Source organism: Typopeltis vanoorti, chromosome 16 (genome assembly GCF_054136105.1).
Source record: "Typopeltis vanoorti isolate ZY-2024b chromosome 16, IOZ_Tvanoo_1.0, whole genome shotgun sequence".
In the NCBI taxonomy this organism is placed as follows: Eukaryota; Metazoa; Arthropoda; class Arachnida; order Uropygi; family Thelyphonidae; genus Typopeltis; species Typopeltis vanoorti.
In genome coordinates, this window is record NC_143564.1 from 23,977,627 (window position 1) to 24,005,522 (window position 27,896).

General features: G+C 35.2%; 1 protein-coding gene across 2 annotated transcripts in view; it reads right to left on the minus strand.

Moving 5' to 3' along the window:
* LOC150097898 (death effector domain-containing protein-like) overlaps positions 1-27,896 on the minus strand; it is a 126,359-nt gene that overhangs the window by 53,702 nt on the left and 44,761 nt on the right. Inside the window, exon 1 of one of the 2 annotated variants that reach the window (XM_090406708.1) lies at positions 14,772-15,009. The exons of the other annotated variant lie outside the window; for it this stretch is intronic. The gene's annotated coding sequence lies outside the window, so the exon portion shown is untranslated. Of the gene's footprint in view, positions 1-14,771; positions 15,010-27,896 lie in introns of those variants that run through there. 2 annotated transcript variants of the gene reach the window in all.

Consider the following 27,896-nt stretch of genomic DNA (forward strand, 5'->3'; position numbering starts at 1 on the left):
AACCAATTTTTGCAACCCACAAATCTTCAATCTGTTCTCATAAGGTTCATTCCACAGACCTGCCACCATCTTGGTCACTCGTCTCTGGATCTCTCCACCTCCTCCCCATCAAGAAGAAACCTTGGTGCCTATATCTGGGCACAGTAGTCCAGATGGGGTCTTATCAGGGCTCGATATAGAGGAACTTGTTCGTCTCTGTTTGTTATCGTATTTTTCAGTAACCAAGTGATTTGACGAGCTGATTTAGCCACTTTTGCAATGTGCTCCCTAAACTTCAACTCTCTATCCACCAACACTCCCAAATCCCTGGCTTCATCAATCTCCTGGGGTACAGTTCCACCAATGTGATATACTGCTGCTAATCTTTTCACTCCAAAATGCATAACCTTACACTTTGCCACATTAAATTGACATCCATTTTTCCTAGCCCAGTCCTCCAAACTATCCAAATCATCCTGTAAAATTTTGACATCCTGTGCACTCACAATTGCTCTACCCAGATATGCATCATCAGAAAACAAGTGAACACTTCCTCTCAGATGCTTTCCCATATCGTTAATGAACAAATTGAAAAGTAATGGTCCAAGAACAGAACCCTGCGGCACACCACTAATCACAAGCCGTCTTTAGGACTCCACTCCTGAATAAACCACTCTCTGGTATCTCTCCATCAACCACCCTCCTATCCATCTCACCAACCTTATATCCATCCCCATCTGCTCCAGTTTACTGATTAGAGTTCCATGTGGTATCCTGTCAAAGGCCTTAGCAAGGTCTAGAATCACTGTAAACCCATTACCCTTATCCAGTTCAGCCATCACTGTGTTATAAAACGTGAGCAAGTTACTGAGGCATGATCTACCGTTCACAAAACCATGTTGCCCCCCATACAATATCCCGTTTTCATCTATCCAATCCTGTATTCTTCTCTTGACTAGTTTCTCCAAGACCTTGACAATGATTCCTGATATGCTAATCGGTCAGTAATTTACAACAGTAGTCTTGGATCCAACTTTATGCAGTGGAACTATTTTCCCCTCTTTCCATCCCCTCGGGACTAACCCATACCCAAGACTCAAATTAAACAAAATGGTCCAGGGTACTGACAATTCTTTAGCCGCTTCACGTATGACACGAGCTGGTATACCATCCAATCCCACAGATGTATTGACATTGATGTTTTGCAATAGACTACTCACCTCCACCTCATTCACCACAATTCCCATATAATCTATTGGTTCATTCAATTCTGCAATGTCACCACCTGGATGATATACTCTTGCAAAGTGCTCGCTCAGTAATTCAACTATATCAACTGATTCTGTTACCTCCTTACCACTGGCATTCTTTAAAATCATTCTGCCATATACATTTTTCCTTTTACTTGCAACATATCGAAAAAACTGTTTAGGATTCTCTTTAGTCTGCATGGCCAATGTTCTTTTCGTAATCCTTTTTTGCTCTTCTTACCACACTCGTTACCCTTCTGGCCTGGGCTTTATACTGTTCATGTGCCTGCCTGTTACTTTCTCCTTAAATTCCCTCCATAGTTGTTTCTTTTTTTGCAGCTCAAGCTTAATGGTGTTATTCATCCATTTAACTCCTACTTGATTTATTATTCGGACTCTAGGTATACAGTCAGCCATTGCTTCATGCAAATGGCACTTTTTAACCACCTCCCATGCACTGTCAACTTCTAGTCTATGTAGTTGTACATGCCATGGAACTGAACCAAGCAATCTCCGAAGCTTGTCATACTTACCAGCCCGATAATTCCACATACACTCTGTCTTAATTGTAAATTCCACACCTTTAGCCACCTCCCAAGTCAAGACCCCATGATCACTCTCACCAATTAGTGGCAACGTGGTCATATTCGTTACAGCCAAATTCTCAGATGCAATTACTAGGTCAAGCAATCTCTGACCACTAGTATTATCCATTACATGCTGTTGCAGATAGTTATCCCTTAATAATCGCATAAAATCCAATTCCTTCCTCCCATGTGTCCTCTCCTCCTTCCAATCAATGTTACCATACTTGAAATCTCCCATAATAATTACCCTCCTTCCACTCATTTCTTCTATTTGCTTATGCATACTATCTCCACCATCTATTCCATCACCTGGTCTATAGCAGCACCCAACTGTATATTTTGTTCTGCTAATTTCAATCTCACACCAAATAGCCTCAAATGTGCTCGTCGCTATCCTGCAGTTCCACTTCTATTCTCCTTGGCTGTAGCTCATTCGCTATCATCAATAACACACCTCCTCCCATTTTATTCTCCCTGTCTCTCCTGAACACACCATAACTCTTGCATTCAATCCCACTAGCTGTGTCATCTTCTGTCAGCCATGTTTCACTAATGCCAATAACCTGTGGTCTGGAAGTGCCAACCAAGGCCAAAAATTCTTCCATCTTGTTCCTAATACTTCTGGCATTTGTATACATGAATTGCAGAAGCCAATTTGTCCCATCATATATACTAACTATCCCATTCTGATTCATTGTCTTTCCTACTCGCTTGGGCATATTACACACATTCACACACTCAACTGTCTCCCTAAAATCTGCATATCTACTCCCCCCCCCCCCTTAATAACTCTAGTTTTCCTGGTTCTGTACATTCACTTCCACTACATTCAACAACACCTTTTTAAGTCTCCATACACCAAATCCATTCAAATGTAAACCATCCATTTTATATAACTCCTTTCGCCCATCGAACTCATTCCACACATCCACAAATTCCACACCACGCATAAAGTCATTGCCAATTATGGCTCTCCTTCTATACTCTTCACTGTCATAACACGGCAACAGACTCACCATCCTAACTCTCTCACTCTTTTCTTTTGCTACCTCAAGAAATTCCTTCACATCCTCACTCATAGCCTTTTTGTTTCCTTTCAAATCATTTGTACCTGCAACCACTATCAATTCCTTCACCTGCTGTTTTTGCATTCTAATTGACTCACTGACATTCTTTACTTTCGCACCGGGTTGGTACGATTTTGTTAAACTCTCAGCTAACACACCTCTTACTAAGGAATCCCCATACATGCTCTTTCATTTTGTTTACACTCACTTTCATACCCTTATTTTTTCTATCATACTTTTGCCAGTTAAAGATTTTTGCCAAAGCTCCAGCTGCTGATTTACTCTATATATCTCTCCGTGTAATAGTGCTATTTCACTCATTGCATCAGTGTCATGATTTTTATTCTCCGATGATTCATTCAATTGTTCTATATACTTAACTTCATTCTCTCTTTCAACGCCACTCTCACAGCTATCAGGTACTACTGCGCAAATATCATCATTCATACCTCGAATATTGCTGTTATCTAGATTCTCACATTCAACAACGATATTACTCACACGACCTGAAACACTCTTTAAATCCTCACGTTCTTTACGCTTTTTGCACACATTCACTCCGCTATCGTTGTTTAACCAGACTCCAACCGTTCTCCGCAATGTATACATTTTGCAAACAGTACACCGAATCAAGTCTTTTACGTTAAGAATTTCAGACAAATATGGCGACCTGGACGCCATCTTTGTATTCCTCTTTATGGGAGCCATGTGCACAGATAATCGTATCTATCAATTTACTTATTAAAATACTCGGAAAAACACACAAAAACCACTCAGACATGTTAATATACTAAAAGTAAACAATACTATGCAAATTCATCAATTTTTACTCAAAATATCACTTATCTGGTCAGGAGCTATCCTCAGACACTACATACCATATAGCCCTCTAGTGGCTAACCGAATAGTTATTATATTTGACGTGTCGTTTATGTTCCTTTTGTCTGATAGGAATTGTGCATCCTGTTTCCCCTATATATGGTGTATTACAGGTGCAATAAATACGGTATACTCCAGGGTGGGCCAGGGGAGGGAGTAGGTTTTTGAATGAATTGAGTAAGCTTTTTAATTTTAAGTTTAAAGGTGGCTTTGAGGTTGTATTTCTGTAGTATTCTGTTTATTTTATCTGATGTCCCTTTAATGTAAGGAATGGTTATAGTTTTATTATAGTCTGGTTTATCTTTGTTTTTTTATTAGGGTCTTGTAGAGAATTTTGTTAATAGTGTTTTGGCTGTAACCATTTTTTAGAAAAGTATTACTAATAACTTTAAATTTATCTTTCATTGGAGCAGATCTTCAAAGCCCTGTTTTTTAGAGTATTAATGACACCTAGTTTTTGTGTTGGGTGGTGGTAGGAGTTTATGTGTATATATTGGCTAATATGTGTCGGTTTCAGGTAAACAGTGAAGGAAAGACTGTCAGAAGGAAGACGTGTGACAAGTGTATCCATTTCTATCTAGATACACTTGTCACATGTCTTCCTTCTGGCAGTCTTTCCTTCAATGTTTACCTGAAACCGACACATACTGGTCAATATATACACATAAACTCCTACCACCACCCAACACAAAAACTAGGTGTCATTAATACTCTAAAAAACAGGACTTTGAAGATCTGCTAAAATGAACAAGCTCTGAAAGACGAATTTAAAGTTATCAGCAATACTTTTCTAAAAAATGGTTACAGCCAAAACACTATTAACAAAATTCTCTACAAGACCTCAATAAAAAAACAAAGATAAACCAGACTACAATAAAATTATAACCATTCCTTAATTATATTAAAGGGACATCAGATAAAATAAACAGAATACTACAGAAATATAACCTCAAAGCCACCTTTAAACTTCCTGAAAAATTAAAAAGCTTACTCAACTCATCCAAAGACCCAGTCCCTCTGCTGGCCCAACCTGGAGTACACCGTATTTATTGCACCTGAAATATACCATATATAGGAGAAACAGGACGCATAATTTCTATCAGACAAAAGGAACATAAATGACACATTAAAGATATAATAACTATGGTGAAGCCTTTCTGATCATGCCCTGAACACTTTAAAATCAAAATCCAGTCAAAAGCATGTATCCCACCAAAACATGGTATGAATGCAAATTTAAGGAAGCCTCTGAGATTCTTATCAACCACCCCAATCTGAACAATAATGATGGTCTAAAAATCCCAAGCATATGGAAGGCACATATTCTACCCATGGAACCTTTCTCCCTAAGAGTTAACTATAAACAGGACTGTAGATAATCCAGAATCCTAAATCTAATATAACAATTGTAATGTTAAAAATAGGATATCATTGTTATTGTAAGAAAACTATCTATAATAAAGAACGTTTCTCTCATGTTATCTTAAATAGAATTTAGCTTTGATGTAGTTTCTAAATAATTAATTTGTAATTTATCTGTATTTTTTTTTTTTTCAGTAGAGGTCATGCCAGTAGACTAACCGATGATGAAATCATTGTTTCTTTAGCTTACTGTGTGAAATGTAACTCAGCATTCCAGATGATGACCTTAATATGAAGGTCGAAACGTCGGGAAATTAAAATAGTTATTTATAACACGGTTGTAAAGTCCATAATTTTTAAAATGACAGAGCCGCTATGAAGACGTGCATATGATTGGTATGGTATTAACAAAAAATAGCATGACCCATCAACAAAGGCAAGCTGACAGTTGTTGAGTTGAAATGCTAATTCTCTTCAACCGAATTCCATAATATGTGAAATTGCCAAAATATTCACTATAATTTCTTAGTTTTAACACGTTCATGACAGGGTGGTGTTTTGCCCATTTATCATTCCGATGGAACTCCTCATTACCATTTGTGTACCACTTCCACGTCGCACATGTGGGCTCAACTCTCACACAAAGTTTCAACTCTTCGGTTGAATTTCATTGCTGCTTGTTTGTGTACAGCTTCTGCATCGAGCTGATTCATGGTAGAATTTTATTTGAAGTTAGCCTTTGTGATCTGTCTTAATGACATCGAAAATTGCAAATGCAATAAAACAAATATTTATTTCATGTAACTGAAAAATTGGACAATAGTTTTTAGTTAGATACTGTTTGCTGGTGCAACATATGGTTTTGCTTGAATCTATAATAACAGCATACTTTCTGTGGGAGGGGACGTGATTCATTAGTCAGTGCCGTTTTTATCCCAGTGTCATGTCTCTAATTGCACTATTTGCTGAGAAATATATTACACAGATTGCAAATGTCTGTACCTTATTCAGTGATACAATAAAACTACTCGTTTTTGTTGCATCTGCAGTATAGTGGCTGTTGGGGAGGGCATGTTGTTTACTGCATGGAATTACTATCTCCCTGATGTGAACATGTTTAAATTTTTTTTTCATGTGCGAGGTATACGTGAAACTTTTTAATTTCTTTTTTCATAAAGTAAAATCAGGGTGGAAGTTATAAGAGAGGGAGAGTTATATTTGAGTAAATATGGCAACTGCACATACCGTCCACTGAATTAGAAACTTTTATGCACATGTACATAAACATCACTTACATAGCATATATGCAAAATGCTTGGTCACAGTTGTCATCACATGTTCTAGACAACTATTTGAAGAATGCTGCTGGTCAGTAATTGTCAGTAGTGAAGATCACAAAGGGAAAACCAAAGAATCTTTCGGAGTTCAATAAAGGGCTTTTTGTGGTGCTCATCTGGCTGGAGTCATAATTTTGAAAAAAGAAGAGCTGACTGGTTTCTCAAAAGGTGAGACATCCTGGTTTAATCAGTGGAAAAACAACGCCCATTGCTTGTCTAAAAGGCTTAATTGTGGTCCTAAGATAGTCTGTTAGGAACGCAGCACCATCATCTGAAAAGGCTTGTATGGACAAACAGAACTTCCTGTGCACAGCAACTGACTGAATCATTTAATGAAGGCTGTTCCCAACCCACATCTCACCAAACTATATGCAGGGATTTGAAGAGGATTGGTATTGGCAGTCCCATGCTGATACGTAAAATAAAGTTTTTAATTCAGTGGACAGTATGCGTATAATGTAATGGTGGCTCATTTTTATCACTTCATGAGTGAAACAAAAACTGGAAGTGTGTCACATAGTGAAGCATGCATGGAGTGAAAAGAATAGTATATGTTGCTGTGAGAGGAATTAGGAAATTTTTGGAACTAAAAAGCAGATTTTATGAAGTCTTTCATACAAAAAGAAAAACATCTAACAGTTATCAATTGTTATGCTATGCTAATGATGACAGAATAACTGGTGGAGGAGGGGGTTTTAATTACTAAAAAAAACGAACAGTATTTCATAGAAAAGAAAAATGAAGTTCAGAACCTTAAAGGACACAAAAGGCAGAAAGAAAAAGTGAAGATGATTGGCTTATATTGTGACTTTAAGAGAAAACTGACAACTAAAATTTCAACTGTTTTGGTGATTCTTTAGAGAGAAAGCTGTAGTGTTCCTATTAAATATTTCAGATCCAGAATTTATTTCCAACTCTCTGGAAATAAAACCTCTCTTATGAATTTGTTGGCTTGTGATCGAATAAACTAACAGTGAATGACAGGCTTTAAGAAGAAAAAAAAAGTGTAAATTATGTGAAAAAAATAATATATTTTGAATATATTATTCAAATATATTATTATGCATTTAGAACAAGATCTACATTTCACTCACCACTTGTCTTTTACTTGCCTGTTGCAAGTGAATTTCTGGAGCCCTGTGTGTGTATTAGTGAGCTTAGATGTCCGACTCAAATGCACGAGTTAACAAAGGATCATCATTACTATTAATGATGAAGCTGCACGGAGTCAGACCCATGGTGAGAGGTCTAACTCTCACAATAGATGTTGTGCTGGTTGAATCATTATATGGTATGAACCTTCAACTCTCATTCACACTTCCACTATTCATACATTCCACTCACCATCATTCTCCATATAAAAAAAAAAACTACTACTTACTCCCTGAATCACTGCACCTTTACACAATTTCTAGAAATGGCTCTCGTTTTCCCCTCTGCTCTATGCATAGCCCTTTCTATGTTAATACTATAAAATCTTCTATCTTAAATGCCTTCCTTATATCACCTTTTTCTGCCTATCTACCAAACTCTGCATTTCTTCAACCTATCTCCTTAAACGTTTTTTTTCAGTTCTGATATAGCTTTAGTCACTCATTTCTGAACCCCTTTCCAAAATTTTAATTTTCTTCATCATAAAGGAAACTATGTGATCAAATCTGCATACAGTAATCATAGGGTTTGATCAAGGTCATGCATATGTCGGTAACAACTGTAGCCTTATCTCTACTTAACAGCATCTTTCTTATCACAGGAGCAATACAATATACAATCTTCATAATACCTATGCATTATTAATGAATTAAAAGATCTGCTCTCCAAACAGCACAAGGCTATTCAGATACAACCTCATCACTAACAATTTTAAATGAGAGACAATATGTATATTATGGTGTAACAATGAATTTGCTGTTGTCTCTTGTAGTGGCAACCGATATATGCAGGAATTTGAAAATATAGCCCTTGCAGAAGATGAATTAATAAAAAATAATAATAAAAGACAAGAGTAATCAGATCATTATAGCATAGAGCATTAATATTAATACATGAATATTAACGTTAATACATTGGGTAGTAGATGAATTTCATCACCTCATGTAAGTCCACCACCCTGCTTACAGAAGAGGTAAAAAACTTTGAAAAGTACCGTGTTTCATTTCCCAATATTTTTAGATTATCTAACTTGGCCCATTCATTATACCAGCATGATAGGAATACAACCTTTTGTGGCAGAATTCACATGGAAAAAAAAATTGAACATGAGAAGCAAAAAATATTACCTTCTCCTCTGCTTATTACAGCCATTGATGAACACAATAAATGGCTCTTAGGAAAAACTACTCATGAACTTATCTTGGAAATGAAACCTACTGATATATAAGCTGATGCTGCTAATCTATACACTAGAAACATCTTGATATATACACACATAAACACTGTATATATAAGTAATTCCAAATTGGTGCCAAGTACCTACACTCCTACTCCTTCAAAAAAATACCTGGGAATGTATAAAATAGATTGCATTTGTAGAAAGACCTACACTGGGAATTTAAACAATCTGTGGAGATTGAAACTAGAGAACACATTAGCCACATGAAGCATAAACTTGCAGACTGAACAGGAGTGAGAGCACATATAGTCAATGGACTAATACAATGTCGATATGCCATTTAATGCAGAATTTTAGTATGAATTGATCTTCAAAGTGTATGCAAACCTGATGTGACCATTGTTAACTAGTGAATTTTACAGTGCATGTTGAGATGTTGGTTATTGCTGATTTGAAATTATGGCCAAAGAAACTAAGGTGATTAGGCAAGATATTATGTCTATAAACTGCATTTGTTTTCTTCTGTTTTGTAGGATGAAAAATCAAAGTTTCAAAAGGAAAACCTTTACACTCTGTATTCATACTTTTTTTGCCATTATAAGACTATGTAATATAAAAGACATATGCTAGAGAAAATGCTGTTTCATACAAATCCAAGTTGCAGAACTACAAGGAATGATCCATTATTAGAAATATCACAAAATTCAGTAATAATTTTTAATGTTCTCTGCACAACTTGTTCATAACGTTTTCTTCCTTGACAATGTCATATGTACAAACTAGAGAAACACAAGTGTTTCTCCAGAATTAATTTCTTTATTATTATTATTATTCAGGCCTCCATGGATTACTTTAAATTCAAGGCCAACTCAAATTTAATAGTAATAATTTATATCACCTGACATGCAGTTATTTACTACATTCAGATGAATGTATGAAAAAAGTATTGTTCTAATAATAAAAAGAAAGAATGTGTACAAAAAAAAAAATGTGTGTACTTAGATAAGAATGGCTATGCTCTTCTAATCTGGTAATGTAATTTATATATTTTATGATTTAAAACTAAATTAAAATTTTTAACAAAAAAAGAAGAGCAACAAAGAATATAAATTGGTGGGTCTGTTGACACAGTATAACAGGAGTGAGCTGAGGAGGAGGAACTGTGTACTTGCAAGATTCAGAGAAGGCATCTGAATGGTTTTGGCATATGGAATTTGGAGAAATTGTCATTATGTGAAAAAGTGAATATGAACTGTCAAGAAAAAACATGAGCAATTAATGCATTAAATTAAGTGGTAGAAATTATGAATGCGATGACAGAGTGACGACATGTTAGGGACTATCCCAAGAAATGCATAACTAGTTCAGTTAAGAAAGAAAAGTGTAAACTATAAAAATGGGGAGTGGTGGGGGAGATTTGGTTCAAAGTATAACTTATGCTAATACCAGAAGCATCAGAAATAAAAGTGAGGGGTTCTTAGCATTGGCTGATGTAGTGAAACAAAAAATTACAGGCATCAATGAGATAGCTGACAGAGGAGGACTGTTATACTGTTACAAGAATAGAATGTGTTTGGGTTCAGTTTGCTCAGGGAGAACAGACAAAGAGAGTGTTAGAGTACTACTAATGACTGCAGAGAAATTAAATCATTAAATCTAACCAGAGTAGAAATTGCAAATGGTGGTAGCAGTATGAGCAATACAGGAAATTGGTTTAAGGTCGTCTGATATGAGAAAAAAATTAACAGGACAAAATACACAACTGGGTCCTGCTATAAACCAGGTTCATTTGAAGAGGAATAGGTTCTTCAATGGATACAAGTACTATCATTATGGGTGATTTAAAAATATGGGATAATGGACTGAAAGGCAGATAAAGCATACAAGACAAGGAAAAAAGAATTTATAGAATTACTTAAAGATAACTAGCTAAAGCAGCATGCAATGGAAGTAACTTGAAGTATAAGAACATTAGATCTTTCATTAGATTCATGAAAGAGTAGTCATGAAATTTTTATTTGGGAAGTGCCAATGTATGTAAGAGCTTTGACTAGGAAGAAAGGTATATGTGTGGACAGGTGGTATATAATAAATTAGCAGGCAGCTTGCACCAGTACTCTGACATGAGCAATACATGGTAGAGGAATCAATAGTGCATGGGAATTTGTGTACAAAAGCTGTCTGAAGGAAGTTATATCTGACTGCATTCCCAAAGTTAATAGAATTGATGAATTTATCACATGGAAGTTAAATGGATGAGAAACACTTATAAAGCAAGAGGCTGCATAAAAACAGTGTAATGTGGATCTAATATCATAAGTGATGATGAGACTCTGAAGAAGTATAAAGAGCCGACTAGGAAAGAAACAGCCATGGAGACAAAATCAGATTATGAAAAGAAAGCAAGATGAACAGGCAAAAAGAAATCTTAGAGAAATTTATCACCACACAGCAAATAAAAAGAAGAATGATTGTGAAATAACTTAATGTGAATAGTAAAAAATTTCAGGTGCACTAAATATAAGAGTTCTTGTAATCACTTTACCCACCAAACCATTCTTGATGTGTTTCTACGTCAATAATTACATGGATGTGAAGTGCTCATTAAGTTAATACAGCAGTTGGACACTACTAAAACAACATGGATATGAAACTTATATTTTTGATATATTTTATTAATGTGGCCATTTGGGTAGTTAATAAAGTGACCTACTGGATGCCAATAAGGAATTGGATGAAACAATGGAGGAAAGGTTATCTCTGTATTAATCACCCACCCCCCAAACTGGCCATGATGTCTATAGACGTTCAGCTAAATCTGGATACGATTCTGTAACACCTATTGAATAACATGGATAAGAAGTGAAATTTGGTCTCACTATTTCATCCAACCTCAGCCAGCAGGGAGGTTAATGCTGTTATAAGAGCTTTACTTAAAAAACTGTATCTGAAGTAATTCAGATACAGTTGGAATGCATTCTGGTGAAGATTTTCAAAAAGTTAGCAAGAGATCATACACAGAAATGTGGTCACACACAGAAATTGACAAAAGTGGTATCTACAAGATTTAAGGTGACCAGTGATGCACTCCAGAGATCAGTCCTTGGCCCACTGTTATTCAATTTTTATATTAATGATGCTGGGAAGGATTTAAAAGCAGACATAAGCTATTTGCTGACGATGCAAAGATAGGCAGGATAATCATGAATGCAAATGATATGCAGCACTTGCAGAATGCTTTGAATAAGCTGCAATTGTGAGCATCTGAAAATAGATATCAATTCAATGTTAGTAAAGTTAGGCACTTTGATGTAATGAGGTATCCAATGGCACATAATATTGGCAGGATTATGCTAGGACTGACCAGGCTAAGGATCTTGGAGTTTTAGTAGATAGGAAGTTGAAGTTCAGGGGCAATATCACATAGATTGTGGAAACAACTCGTGGCTTTTGAGGTAATTCAGATAAAGTGGAGTGTGCTAACAAGATATTGGGATTGTGGAAGTAGAGACTGGGAGATACAGGATACCAGTAGATGTAATTTTCAATACAAGGAAGGTGGGAAGAAGACAAGAGAGCATCTGGAAGTTGAGAATCAATGCAGTCAAGAAAAGGTGAGAGCTAGATTTTTTTCTGACAGTGGTGCATGACTACGGCTTGCCTTTGTAAGTTGTGAGTGCAGATAGTGTGAATGAATTCAACAGAAAGTATGATGTATGGCACAAGTGATATGTATCTTCTCTCGATGAGCCCTAACTCCATGGAGGTCTCTTCTAATAACAACAATAGTATGCAGACATATACCAAAAAAGAAGGACTAATTAAGATGCGTATAATACTATTGCTGATACAGATAGGTTGAGATCCGAAATGCTGGTGATGCTGATATGCAGGTTCCACCCCCCCCCCCCCCCAGATTTGAATTCTGGTCAGAATACAACTCATTCTTTCAACAACAGTTCTTTATTCTTGCCCTTAATAATGACAACTAGAGGTGGTCCTGAATCAATGTCATAAGCAGATTAGAAAGGAATTCCATGGAAACTTGAATCCGTCCCCTTTAAGAAGTGTTTACTCCTATGATGAAATATCAGTATATACTATAAAACAGCAATTTTTCAGTCTCAAAATTACCTACTTGACTAAGCTAATGGAACCTATTTCAAAGTACTGCAATTCCATAAATCAAAGAAGAGATTAATGAAATGCACAATATAATTAAAGTATAATAACCATCCTACCGGCCATGACATGGTTATTGTGTCAATCACAACACGGATGCAATGTGTCCATTAAAATTTATAATACATTCAGACCACTAAAATGACATGGATATGAATCAAAAAACTGTTGATATAGTTCATCCATATGGACAGATGGATGGTTAAATAGACTAAATAAAAAGAATCTGTTGCTAATAAAGCTGGTTTGGTCTGACTGAAATGTCAAGGCAAGGTTTGGTATAGTCAACAAATACATCAGTGTAGTACTATTTGAGCATAATGTGTTCATTTTTTTTTCTTTCCCATGTGATTCCTACCTACAAAAAGGTTGTAAACCTTGAACATTAGTACCATGGGTGGACCAAGAGGTTTTTTTATTATTTCTAATTTTTTTTAACACTTTGGACATCCTACTCTAGAAACCAAACATAGAACTTTTTCAATCCCCTTCAGGCCTCCAATAATAAGCAGAGAAATTGCCTCATACTGGGAGATGAAATTTATCTTTCATTGAAATTTATCGATCTAGTTGGCCAAGTGATTAGCGTATCTGAATTCAACCAACAGGATGCAGGTTCAAATCCTGCCACGGGACATGGATGTTTGTCTTTAGATGGGAGATCAATTTCATTGTCTGGTGAGAGACCACCACCCAGCTTATTGAAAGCCTGGAGTAGCTTGAAAAAATTCCATTTGATCTCTAGAGTAGGGTTTTTGGACGTTGGAAAAAGTAAATAAAAAATCCAAAAAAAATATAAAAAAAATAAATAGGCCATTCATGGTACTAACGTACTAAGCTTACAACGTTTTGTGAATGACAATCACATTAAAAAAAATCTCTCAACTAGGAAGATTCAAAAAAATCCATGCCCATGGGATGCAAACACACAGGCTGTTTATTACACATGCTTGTCACTAAATTAGAACCAATTATGCTGATATATGTAAACATCACTCATGTAGCTTATATGGTCAAAATACTGGGTCAAATGCATCACCACATGTTCTAGGCAACTATTTAAGAATGCCACAGGCCAGTAATCTTTAACAGTGTTCATCACAGTGGGAAAAACAAAGGATCTTTTGGGAATTCAATAAAAGGGCTTATTGTGTGTGGCTGGCTGACTGGAGCAACAATTTTGAAAACAGCAGAGCTGACTGGTTTCTCAAAAGGCAAGATATCCTGGGAAGTTCCTTTTGTTCAATCAGTAGAAAAATAACCCACACTGCTTTACTAAGAGGCATAACTGTGGTGGTCCTAAAATAGTCTGCTATGAACAAGATTGCCATAATCTCAGAAGGCTTGTAAGACAAACAGAACTTCCTGTGTGCAGCAATTGGCTGAAGCATTTAATGAAGGTTGTTCCTGATCCATATCTCACCGAACTATGTGCAGGAATGCAAGGTGATCAGTATTGGCAGTTGCATGATTAAAATAAAAGTTTCTAATTCAGTGGCTGGTATGTGTAGAAACCTGGTAGGTTATCTGCTGAACTATTTAGGCAGAAGTTAATAGCATATAACTAGATAATTAATTTTGAAGTGTATATACTGCACCAAAATGACACTGCAATGATGTCAAAATGAATAAGAAACTTTCATTTTATTTAAAATAACAATTCTTAATTGATATAAATATATCAACTACTATAAGAATTTTGTTATCAATCAAAATATATCAGATTGCATTTTGTTTTTATAAGAAGCTAAATTCTTTTAAATTAAAAAAAAAAATAAAATAAAATCACACCCCACCTTCCTCAGGAAAATCCCACATATGCCACTGTCCTGGGCATATCTTCCACATGAAAATGCTGAGCTACTGATGGCAAGGATCAAGATGCTGAAAGAGATGGACTGGTTTGTGTAAAATGAAGAATAAGGCAATTAAAGCCATGAAGTGAGTGTGTTATGCTTCAGCTGTATAGTTTTTGGTCAGTCTGTCTGTTCTGCTAGAGGGGAAAAAAACCATCTCCAAGATACAAAATAAATAAATAAAAAGCCTGGTTTTTTTTTTGGTTTTTTTTGATAACAAGCCTCTGTGATATAGCTAATACTTTATTATACACAATTTACTGTTTGGTGTGCTACCCTGGTAAATGAAAGCCTCTGTTGGCCAAAACCATCTGTTTCCAGAAAAAAAAGTTTTGGAGATGGACAAGAGTTTGGCCAAAACATTACTTTCCTCTGTATGCTTATCAATGATTTAAAAAATTAAATTCTATCCAACCTCTCCTCAGGCAGTATATTCCTATTTCCCACTCACCCGATGCTGCAGATGGGTGAGAAATGGGAATATCCCATTCCTCAATAGCTTTCTTCACTTTTTAAGAATGAACTCTAAGCTTGTAATCTTTTTATTTTTTTTTAAATTTTTTTTTTAACTATTCCGCACAAAAAATAAGCTGCAGAATGCACTGTAAACTAGGAGTGGCACTGGAACTTTTTAAATAAAACTACTAGAACCAGTGTTTAGACAATATGAAAAAATAAATTTTATGCTGTGAAGAGCTGTTCAATGAAAAAAAATGTAGGAAGAACAGTATTTCCCACAAAAAGAAAAATGAAATTAAAAAAATCAAAGCAACAAACAATGTGAAAGAGATCAGAAACACATTTTTCAACAGTAGATTTTCAGTAGCATAGGAAGCTAGTAATAAACTAAACCAAGCTAAAACCATAGTTAAATATAAATGCAAGAAGAAAAACAAAATTTGTGTTTAACTTCCCTTTCTCCCCCTACATAAACACTTTATACAGGAGAGTAGTGCACAAAACCTGAAATCATAAGGTACACTATTAGTACTAAGATTGAGCTTTTAAAATGGCCGTCAAAACCTGAAGTTGAATTTTGATAATTAACAGCCACAGATATGGTGTAGAAACACTACTGTAGCATTGATTAGCCTTCTATTTTTTCCATTTTACAAAATTGTGAACAATTTATTTAGGTGACAGATTTTCATACCAAATTTATCCTCATGCATCAGTTTTATATAACTGATCCTCCAATAATATGAATTATAATATATACAATCCATATAATGTCAACTGAGATTCAATGTTCATTATAAAAATCTATTTCTATTTCAAAGAAAACAAATTTAATTAAAATGCAGTAAAAAAACATACCACTAATGTCAAGCCGTGAACAGCTGTTCACAATGTATTCAGCTTCATATATACATATAATAATCATAAAATAAATATCAGGTGAACATAACATTTGAAAATGAAAAGCAAAGCCTTATATTTAAAAAGCCACAAAATCTTAGATCGAGCATCAATTAGGGGTACTCCACTGCCAGAAACATGTTGGCAATGGAGTATCCCTAGAACTTTGGGTCCCCCAATACCTCTAAGTCTACTTCTGAATGGATGTTATCGTAATACTACTGCAATTCCAACCATTAGGTGGTGGGAATTATAGAAATGCTACTGTAATTTCCCACTGCCTAGAGAGAGAGAAAGCAATCAAAGTAATTATCATCAATAACACTCATCATGACAAGTCTCACTCAACCAGCAAAATACTCGTACCTATCATAAACCTGAACCTTAAGATCATTACATTCATTATATTCCCAACACACTCTAGCACTGCAGCCCGTTCACTAAGTATACTCCATGTAAAATCTACTCCTAATTCCCTTTTTCACCACACTTCTATAAATTTAAGAATGACCTTATTCTCCCAACATTCCACTATGAAAAATCCCTGCCAGCATGCTCTTATTATTAATCTTTAAATTCTCTCAACTTGAATGTCTCTATCATAATTCCCATCTACTAAACTGTCTTTAATATTTCCTCACCTTCTCTTCCAGAATCTTGATATTGCCTTTGTCTCTGGACCTTTCTCCAGAAATCCCTCTTTACAACAGAAAGCAGGTGACTAAATCTGCATAAAACAATCTACGTGCAGGCTGTTCAGTGCATTATAACAATAAAATCACAATTATATACACTTGTCATGTGTGCTCCTTATCACAATAGCAATGTCTCATACACCTCCTGGAGCACAATTTCTTCAATACAACAGCCCAATGCCCAACACTCCAGAATTCAAAATCCTACATTTATTAAAACAACAATCCCCACTATTTAAATCTTTCTGTAGGACTTGATGTTAAAGTCCTACAGAAAGATTTAGTAATTATTAAATTATAATTTAATAATTACATATAGAATTATTAATAATGTTATGAATCTAATACTTTCATATTAACACAGAAATTAGTGTGATTTTTAGTAAAGGTTCCTTATATAAAAATGCTTTTCTGGGATACCCTTTAGCTAGAAAGTTTGAGTTTAAGTCTATCCATGATGTGAAGAATCTTCATACGAACATTTAACTCAAAGTGAGCTAACCTCTCATACAGAAGTGGTAAGGTATTCCATAGAAAGCCAAGTCTTTCTTCATGCTAAATACCGAGGATAGCCTAAATGTAATTAAGAGGCAAATAATAATCAAATCTTGGAATTACCAGTTGCTAATTCTAATTTTTGATGTGAAAAGTCACACACATGAAAACACAGGAAGTTATAGACCAGACCAATAGTACTGTGGATGGGTTAAGGGTTAAATAATCCAGAAACTCTGCTCTAAAGACCAAGAACTTGACACACCACTTCAAGCTTCCAATAACTGAAGTAGTGGCCCCACACTGGCATGAAATTCACAAACACCCATACACATGATGTGATTCAAACCACAGCCTGTCCCAGATAGTAGATACATTATTCACTTAGCCACTGGGCCAGTTCAATCATCAGCCTAATGGCACTGTATCATCCCTGTTTATTCCTATTTCACTGAGTGTTCTATGTAATATTCTTGCTTTATTCCCTTAAACCAATACCTTAAATTATTATTATTATTATTATTCAGGCCTCCATGGAGTCAAAAGACTCATTGTGGAGGTCCTTCCTAAGAACAAAGTCTGTCAAGACTCATCAAGGAGAGGTTCCCCCCTAAGAAACACAAAGGCTATCATACCACTCTTTAAATTCATTAAAATCTTAGAGAATATAATCATACCTGAATGTAAGACATTTTTAAAAACTAATACTTAATGTTTGGATGCATAACACTGCACACACATACAAAGCTTTATGTATATACATAATTCAGCCCAATGTTTCTGTATGGTTTGACATACTTGCAGATCAAGGTCACCCCCTCCCCACCACACACACACACACTCCCTGAAAAAGGGAGAATACAAATAATTATTAAAAGAAAGCATAAAATAATAACAGATATTTATTTATTATCCTAAGTGGCAATGTTCTCTGTAAGCTGTGAAAAAGGTGAAAATTTCTGCTTTCAGAATTTCTAATTTAAAGTCAATTTTTTAACATACTATAAAAAACGAATTATACGATAAATTGTACTTGTTACTTATTTTATTTAGTAATTATCCAATGTGTACACTCTAATATCACTCTAAACAATTCCAACTTAATACATTCTAATTAGTTACTTTTAGATGTGTTGTTTGGGCAAACTGATGCTAATGTCAGCAAGCTTCAGAGGAATATTTGTTTAGGGTGTCTATTGTCTAGACTGTACAGTCACCAGCATTCATGCAAATAGTGATAGATTTTTGTAGCTATGCAGATTTAAGCGAATTAATTTAGTGCTTCCGATTTTACAGGTTATAGCTAGATGAAAAGGGGGCAACATTAATATGAGAAATATTAATATAAGTCAAAATCAGGGCAGAAAAGCACTGCAAATTCATTTGAGTGGGATAAATGTGTTGAAAGAGCAACACCATTATTAAAGAACAACATTCACAGGCTACCGCACACAAGTCTGAGACTGTAAATGTGGGTGGGCAAAAATAAGAGGGAATACTGCTATGTTTGCAAAATGCAGTAGTGCATTTTGCAAACTGTAGATCACTCATGAAACTTATACAAACATTATTTGCCTACTTTATAAAATACTACTGATTCATTAATAACTTTTAATATAAATTAAAATGTTTTAAGATCTTTTTTCCCATGCCAAGAACCCTGATCTTCCATAGTTATTTTTCAAGACTAAAACATAGCAGAATTTCCCTCACACTACATTTTATTTACCATACTTCTTTCTAGACTGCATTTATATTCCCTCATGCATCTGATCGCTACCGAGTGTTATACTCCTTCCACATCTTTTCCCACACTGCACACCTGATTAAACTCTTCATACACCTTGCTCCTGTTCCATTTGTTTATGTAACTCTTAGTATGCAGCTGTGCACAGCATGTACCAAATATTTCCTAATCAATCAATGTTTCTTGTCAGTCTTCTTCCCCAGTTCACCAACCAGCAGTATTAATATCAGTTGACTACAGAACATCCCCTGATCATAGTACAGACAAATGCAAGAAAATATTGAGTAATAACCTTCCTCTCCCCATGTACTATATGGTATATTACCATCATCATTAGACCAATTGGAGTCTAAAGACTCATTCCAATCACTTACCACTCTCCACGTAACCTACTCACCCTCCCCCTTTTGCTCATACAGCTCCAGGAATGGCTGCTTGTTCTCTTCCTGTCTCCATTCTTCTTTGTCCTCACCATTATCCCAGTTCACTTAGGGTCTGCGCTCCTTGTCCGTCATTACCAAGATATTCTGTTCTGGGTTGTCAACATCTCTAACTGGGCAGTTTGGAGGTCTTTTTTTTTTTTATAAGGAACATCCATGTTAAACAGGATCTACCACATCCACTTGGTTCCCAAATACATTTCCATTTCCTTTTATGTCATGTGATCTACAGGGTGTCTCATGATGTGTCCAAACCATCTAAGTCAGTGCTCAGTTATTTTATTGAGTCTAACTTAGTCTAACAATAAGTCTAACTTTGAAGTTCTCATGAATATGTTCATTACACATTTTATCCAGCATGGTAACACCTCTGGCCCACCTCAGCATCTTCATCTCAGTGGCACATAGCTTTTATTGTTGTTTCTTAAGAAGTCGACATTCTGCATCATATATAATGGCAGGTTCGTACTGTTCTTTTATAGATCTTTTCCTTTACATGTACTGCCATCCTTCTGTCACATAATACTCCAGACAATACTCTCTATTTCATTCAGCTGGTGTTGCCATTGTTTGTGAGGATTAAGCCCAACGAAGCAGTCAACTTTCCTGAGTGGGTGTATTTTGAAGATAATTTTATTGTTAGAACCATTTGAAAAATCACAGCACATGAACTCTGTCTTCTGTCTGCTAGCAAGTCACCAGTTTCCAGAACTATCCTACACTTATCTAGCATCAACTGTAAGTCTTCTGGATCATACTCATCAGGACAATGTCATCAATTTATAAAATACCCCATGGAGCAGTACCAGAATGTCATTGCATGTCTAACATTAGATAATCCATGACCAAGTTAAACAGAAGCAAGGTTAGACCAATCCTCGACGTACTCCTACCTTGATCTCTGGTTCTTCGCTGGTGCCACTTTGGTTGTGACATTCTGGTACATATCTTTCGCTTGGTTAACATAATATTCTGAGACCTTCTGTGATCTCAGAGCTTGATATACTAATTTCTATGGAACCCGATCAAAGGTCTTTTCAAGGTAAATAAATACTAGGTGCAGGGTCAGTTATCTTTGTGCCTTTCTAGTCAATATCTGATCAAGTGTATGGCTTCAACTGAGTATTTAGTTAATATTTGTTAACTACTGAAACCTCTGATTTGGCACTCACTCCCATATTTTGAATATGTGAAAGATGAGTTTTATGTAATTCTTGCAGTCACCCATCTTTATATTTTATGGAACAGTTCAGATAGTTTTTGCTCCATTCATTTGGCATTCTCTCTGCTGTGATTGTGTTGAAAAGATTTGTCAGGAAGTTACACCTATCACACCGAACGTTTTCCACAATTCAGCTGAGATATCATCAGGACCAGTGGCTTTGTTTGGCATTTTATCAATTGCTCTCTTTACTTCTGATTCTGTGATCTCTGACATGAACTTTTGTTGTTGGTAGGTTGGGTAACTTCACTATGATAGGTTTCATTTAGCAGGTGATGGTAACAATCCCTCCATCTCTGTCTTATGTCCGTGCTCTTTGTCAGTAAGATCCCTATTCATTCTTCATGTATTTGACTGCCTTGATGTATTTTGAACTGCAATGTTTTGTGCATAAAAATCATCAACACTACTAGCTTTTGCTACAGATCTCTTCACATCCTTCTTTGCTACCTGATATGCAATGCAGTCTTCTTCGGTTTAGTTTGCTGCCATCATTTGAAAAGGAGTTCATTAAAGTTGGTCCTTTATTTCTTCCTTCCATTATCTGGTTTCCTTGTTGCCATTTATAGGGCCTTTTAACATGGCTAAATAGGGTACAGCCTGTTTAGTGAAATATTGCTGGAAGTCATTCCATATTTTATTCATTGAGCCTCTAAGTCTGTCTTGATGAAGTATTCCACCAGATCTTCACACAGATTTCATCCTTCCTGCTGATCAAGTTTATGTCATTATTTTAAAGATCTTTTCTCTACAAGCCATCCCTGGATTTGGCATCAGAAGCTCTGCTACCAACAGTCTGTTACACGGTGAACAGTTCTCCCGGTATTATTTTGCTGTCTTTGAAGGTCTTCAGGGACAGGCATTCTGCCATAATATAATCAATTTGAGTACTTAAGTTACTACTTTTATATGTAATCAGGTGTTCTGTAAGTTTTGTGAAGAATGTTTAATAATTGTTAATCATACATTGATGCAAAGTTCAGTAAGTCTTCACCCTGTTGGTTTATAGACCTCCATAACCTTGGTTACCATGAACTCCTTGGTAAGTTTCACTCATCTTTCTCACATGGCCACTGAAATCACCACCTATATATTTTATCTCATTTTACAGTATAGACTGCTTGCAGTTATCAAGATCATTCCAGAACAACTGCTTTTCTAGATCACTGCAGCCGATTTGCAGGTCATAAGCAGAGAATGTTCACGTATGGTTGCTTGAGTACCAATTTAACAGTGATGATGTGATCACTTATTGAAGTAACTTCCACAGCATGCTCCTGAAGTTCACCAGCAATCACCACAATGACTCCATTATGGTTTGCTACCTAGCCATGGTTGAGTTTGTATTCCTTGAGTTAGATCCTTCCACTTCATCTCTTGAATACAACCTAATAATTTAATGAGATGTGATACCTTTTGGCAACTCATATATGAAAATATGACTTCTGCATTATTTCAGCCTTGGTATCATCTCTGGGTCTGCCTCCCACTGATAAGATCTCATAAAAGTCTAAACCAGTCTGGGCAGTGACCCTTCCCATAATGCATAGCATTATACATACCTGTAAGGATATGTTCTTTGCATTATGGGATACTAAGGTAAGTGATGTGAAGTTATAAGCTTCTATATACGAGTTGCCCCAGTCCTGAAAATAGTTTAGCCATAAACTTGTTTGCCTACACTTGGATAAAGGATTAAACCAAGTATATAATTTCTTGGTATCTTTACTTTATAGTATAACCAAGTGAAAAACTTCCAACTATTGAAGATAGTGTTATCTCAGCATAACTCTCCCGCCCCATAAATTATGTTTTCTGGCAAATTTACAAATCCTGCCACTTCCTTTAGAAGAGAAGTGCTTATAAAGATTCCAATGAATGCTGCAAAAGGAAGAACTGAAGTGAAGTGAATTCAATCAAGCAATTGCCAACCCAAAGACATTACTACTGACTGTAATTATGAAAGAACTGGTCAAGACAATAATATGCTACAGAAAATTATGGCATACCTGCTCTCCAATCAACCTCTCTAACCACCGAGATTATCTCCATGGTTACCAGAAACAAAAAAAAAAAAAATCATTGACATAGTAATCATACCATATATAGACAAATTAATCATACAGAACATTTATACATATCCTATACACCTCTTGAGAGTATATATCAAAAATTCAATAAGTTTTACCTTTTGTGTTTTGTGATAATATTATATTGTTTGCAGTTTATTTCTTTGCTAATCATAATGTTTTTGCTCCACAGGTTACAGATGGAAATATGTTTCAAAACGTTTTCCAAATTAAACTAATAGTACTTTTTTTTTTTCATAAAATCTGTTTATTTCCAATGTCAGATCTGCAGCTTCGTTGTAATTAATAATTATTTCCCTGCTCTTTCTCAAAATTACCTCTTATTTGTAATTTGTTAAATGTCACCGATTTGTTCACATTTATCATTAGACCTGAACTTTATTCCTCTAAATCATTTTCAACATTTCTTCTGGTTTCTTCAGGCTTTCTGGCCATGACTCACCCACATTACATTGCTCAGACAATCTCTTATGTTAATTTCTCTGTTTATCAGTGAAGTTCCTAAAAAAAAATCTGCTTAATAATGCAGTGAATATTTTCAAAAGGAAAGATTATCTTCACATCTAATGTCTGTGTTGCCCTAGATTTTTATTTTGGAATGTTTGTCAGAATGATGCACATACAGTAATCTCCTAATTATTGACTACAGTAGGAAATCAATTTCATGGTCACATAATTGCAGGGTCAGTTAACTGAAGATAGGTATATGATGATGTACTAGAAGTTAGTTGCACATTAACTCAGTCAAAGATTGGTCAAGTGAAGGCCAAATAATTAAGAGATTCACTGTACCATATCCTGATTTTCATTATATATATATATATATATATATATATATATATATATACACACATATATATGCTGATGTTCTAAGTAAAATTCTTTAATAAAACCTATCTGTTCTCTGGATTGTATTTTTCTCATTCATATGTATGTTATCTTTATGTTGTAATCATTTTTGTAAACATTTGTACTTTTTTCTTTAAAAAAAAATGCATTATATTTATCTATCTATTCATCCAAGCATCCATCCATGTACATATGTAAGTTATTCTGGGAATCCAAATATATAGGTTTTATTGAAATTTAGTACTTATTAATTCTTACATTTGTGTCATCATAATATTTAAATTTTTGTTTCAATTGAAACATTTAAATGAGAAAAATGTCCTCTTTTGTGTCCTAGATAGGCTTCAAAACTCAGGTCTTTCAAACCAAAGAGAATTGTCAAAACTAAATGAGCTATAAATGCTCTTGGCTGGGTGTAAAATTTATGTGTGAACTATTTATGTGAACTATGTAAAATTTTGTATTTAAGATTTCTGTTAAAATTTAAGATATACATATGGCAAGGTTTAATTCTGGTTTCAAATTAATTTTAGTGTCAACATGAACTGATATCAATAATTCCACATTGGCTGAAATGGTTCTGTTCTTTATGCCAGGCTTATGCATATACTTACACCATATCACTCAGGCTTTCAAAACCTGATTCTCAAGAACAATGTTTAAGCCTTATTCCCATAGTATGCTACATCTATATATTGTGTGTGGTCTTCTGCTCAGTTTTCTTGAATTTTGCATAATGAAAAACCCTGTCATCTCTATATGAGAAAGTAACTCACACTCAGATGAAAAGCCCTGATAAAGGCTTTTGTGTCCTGGACAGGATTCAAAACTCAGGTCTTTCAAACCAAAGGGAATTGTCAAAACTAAATGAGCTAAAGATGCTCTTGGCTGGATGGAACTGCGTGAAATTTTCTATTTAAGATTTCTGCTAAAATTTATTGAATCATTTCAAATTTTTGCTTTAATCAGACCATTTGCTGTGATGAAATTCAGCAAAACAAATTAATTTTCACATGAGAGCACATATGCCAAAAAAAGTCACAGCTCTTGTCATGTGGATTTTTATGAAAGTATTGTGACTCAGCAGTTCTTTGAATGAGGTATAGAATGACAGTTTTCAAAAACAAACTGCTACTCTTAGAGTTAAGACTACATGATTTTGTTGATGTTCATTATAATCCTCTTTTTATTAGGAAACTTGTAATGATATTTTTCATTATAAATGAACCATTTTAGTGACAACGTTACATAAAACAATATGTCTACAGTGTCTGCGATGATGGTTCCTACTATACAAGTATGCTACAGCATCCTTTTCACAATTGCAAAAATTTCCATACTAAAAAAACTATCATTCTATCATGGAAACATTTTAAATGTTTTTCCCTTTTTCCTTCCATTCAATTCCAGCTTAATTTTCCCTGCATGGGGATTTTTTTTTTATAACTTATGTTCTTTTTTGATCACTACTGTACAGCTCCTCCTGCTCAATCAAAACAAAGATTTAGACTTATTATTTCATATTTCCTGCTTCAGAAGCCATCAGTATCTTTAAAAGACTTGGTCATTTTCCAACTGGTTTATAATGATGTTTATCATTCTTGAACATGCTCCATTCAACTTTATCCCTTGGTTTAATTTTATTTCATTTCTCAAACAGAAGTTTGTATTATTATTCAGGCCTCAATGGAATCAAGAGACTCATCGTGGGAGGTCCTTCCTAGGAAACACGAAGTCTATCATACCACTTCTTGACTTATTCTTGCTCTCACCACTCCATCAAGCAATGCATTCCACGGTTCCACGACCCTCCACACAAAGAAACCACTCCTCACAGCATTCAGGGATGGCCCCTTGTCATCACTCCTTCCTGCTGCTCCACCAAGTGAAAGAACTCCCTGGTGTCCACCCTGCTAACTGCCTCTCAACAGTTTAAAAGTCTCGATCATATCACCTCTCCTTCTATCCACCAAACTCTGTAGTCCACATTCCTTCAGCCGATCTTCATAACTAACAATGTACAGTTCTGAAACCATCTTTGTTATCCATCTCTGCACCCTTTCCACAGTTAATTTATCCCCTTCAAATCCTGGAGACCAAATTCGAGAACAATAGTCTAAGTGTAATCAGATCAGGGTCTTAATATAACAGAATGATTACTCTTCTATCTCTGCAGGTCAGTGTCCTTCTCAATATTGCAGATCCTCTGGGTTACCTTCACCACCTTTGCATATGTCCCCTGAATTTCAGGTTTCTATCAATCATCAACCCCCAGATCTCTTGTCTCCCCTATTTCCTCCAGAACAGCTCCTCCAATTGAGTATGCAGCCTCCCAAACTTCTAGACTTTACATTTTGCTGCATTAAATCAACATCCCCATTCATTTGCCCATCTGTCTAGTTTATTCAAATCCTCTTGTAGGGCTGCCACAGCTGCACTATTACTACTAACCCTTCCCACCTTCAGATCATCTGCAAACAACTGAATATCCCCTTATGAATTTTATTTTGACTGATATTAATCCTTATTTTTGCTTTAATGTCCATATTTACTCTTCAATAAAATATACTGATACAGATAACATACTGTACATTTTTAATCAGGTCTTTGCACCTGGGAAGCTGAACCAGAGAATATTTTATTCCTGATATTTTTAGGTAGTTGGTAATTTTCATATGATATCATGCATCCCAAATAAAACAACTTGTTTCAAAATTTTATTTAGTTCTACTTAAATAGCTGTTCATGATACTACTTTATTGTACTGATAATTTCTTTTATTTGTTAACTTTTCCATTAATAATATTCAAGTGTACAAGTTTTCATATCAAAATTTTATACTTTGAAGTTGCAGTATTTTATCTTTGTCTTCAGCCTTCAAAGTAACAGCTGAAACTAATAAGATAATTACAGGTAAATTTACAAATATCTCAGATTTTGATGGTTGTACTAACAATCTTGAAACTTCCAGTATGAAGACCACATGATAAATATTAAAATTCTTTAATCCTCCATTATTCAACTAGTTTGGTATACCATCAGGTATGCTTCCTCCATGATAATTTTTTACAACAAAAACCCAGAGAGTTAAACTGATAAAATGTTTGACCAAAAATGCAATTGAGCCATTTTCAAGGCAGATTTTGGTTTTTATATCCCCTAGGATTACAGTAGATTTGTGCTTTTTTTTTTTTTTTTTTTGTAAATTTGTATACTTCTAGTAGTGTACAGAGGATTTGAAATCGGAAGTGATCACCATTTATTCTTGAGCAGGAAAAAATTGAATTTCTTATTGAAAAGAAGAACATGTAAGAAAGTTTTAAAGCAAATAAAAGTTGAGCATCTCTCAGGTGTGAACTGTAGACTAAACTACACAAACATTATTCAAGAAAAAATTAAAGAATTTGAGTATAAGAACCAAACCTTAGAGATTAAGTGACAAGCCCTGAAGAAAATATTGATTGATTCAGCTAGAGGCATGTGGCGAGGTTGTCTGAAAGGACAGAAAAATCAGAACTCCATGGTGGACACCGGAAGTTAAAGAGGCAGTGAAGGAAAAGAAGAAAGCATATCGAAAGTTCCTGGCTCAAGTATGGAGGTATAAAAGCCTTGTAGTAACTGCACTGCATAGTTCAGAAGGCTTGGACAGAGGGGCAAATTCTAGATGATTGGAGTGGAGCTCATAGTACCCATATATAAAAATGAAAATAAAACAATGTCAGCTTGTGCTCTTAGAGAATACAGAGACAAATGTAAGAAAGCTAAACTATGTGTAAAACTAGAAAACAAGTCATGGGAAGACTTTGATAAGAACATAGAAAATAAATATCAGGAAGGTGGCAAAATATTCTGGGGGTTGTTGAAAAAGCTTAGAAATGGATGAAAGAGTGCTGTAAAAGGAATTAGAGCTGGTAAAGGTGACGTGAAACTGGAGAAAAAGATATCCTAGATGTATGGAGTAATTATTGTGATAACTTATTATATGTTGGTTTTACGACTTTAAATGTTTCAGGAAATGACAACATATACAATGTATATAGGATAATTACTTCGAAAAATCACTAAATGAAAGTGACTAGCACAATGGAGAAAAACACTCAACAGCAATCAGGAATACATATCCATACCTGAAGTAGAAAAAGCCATCAAAAGCCTGAAATTGAGAAGG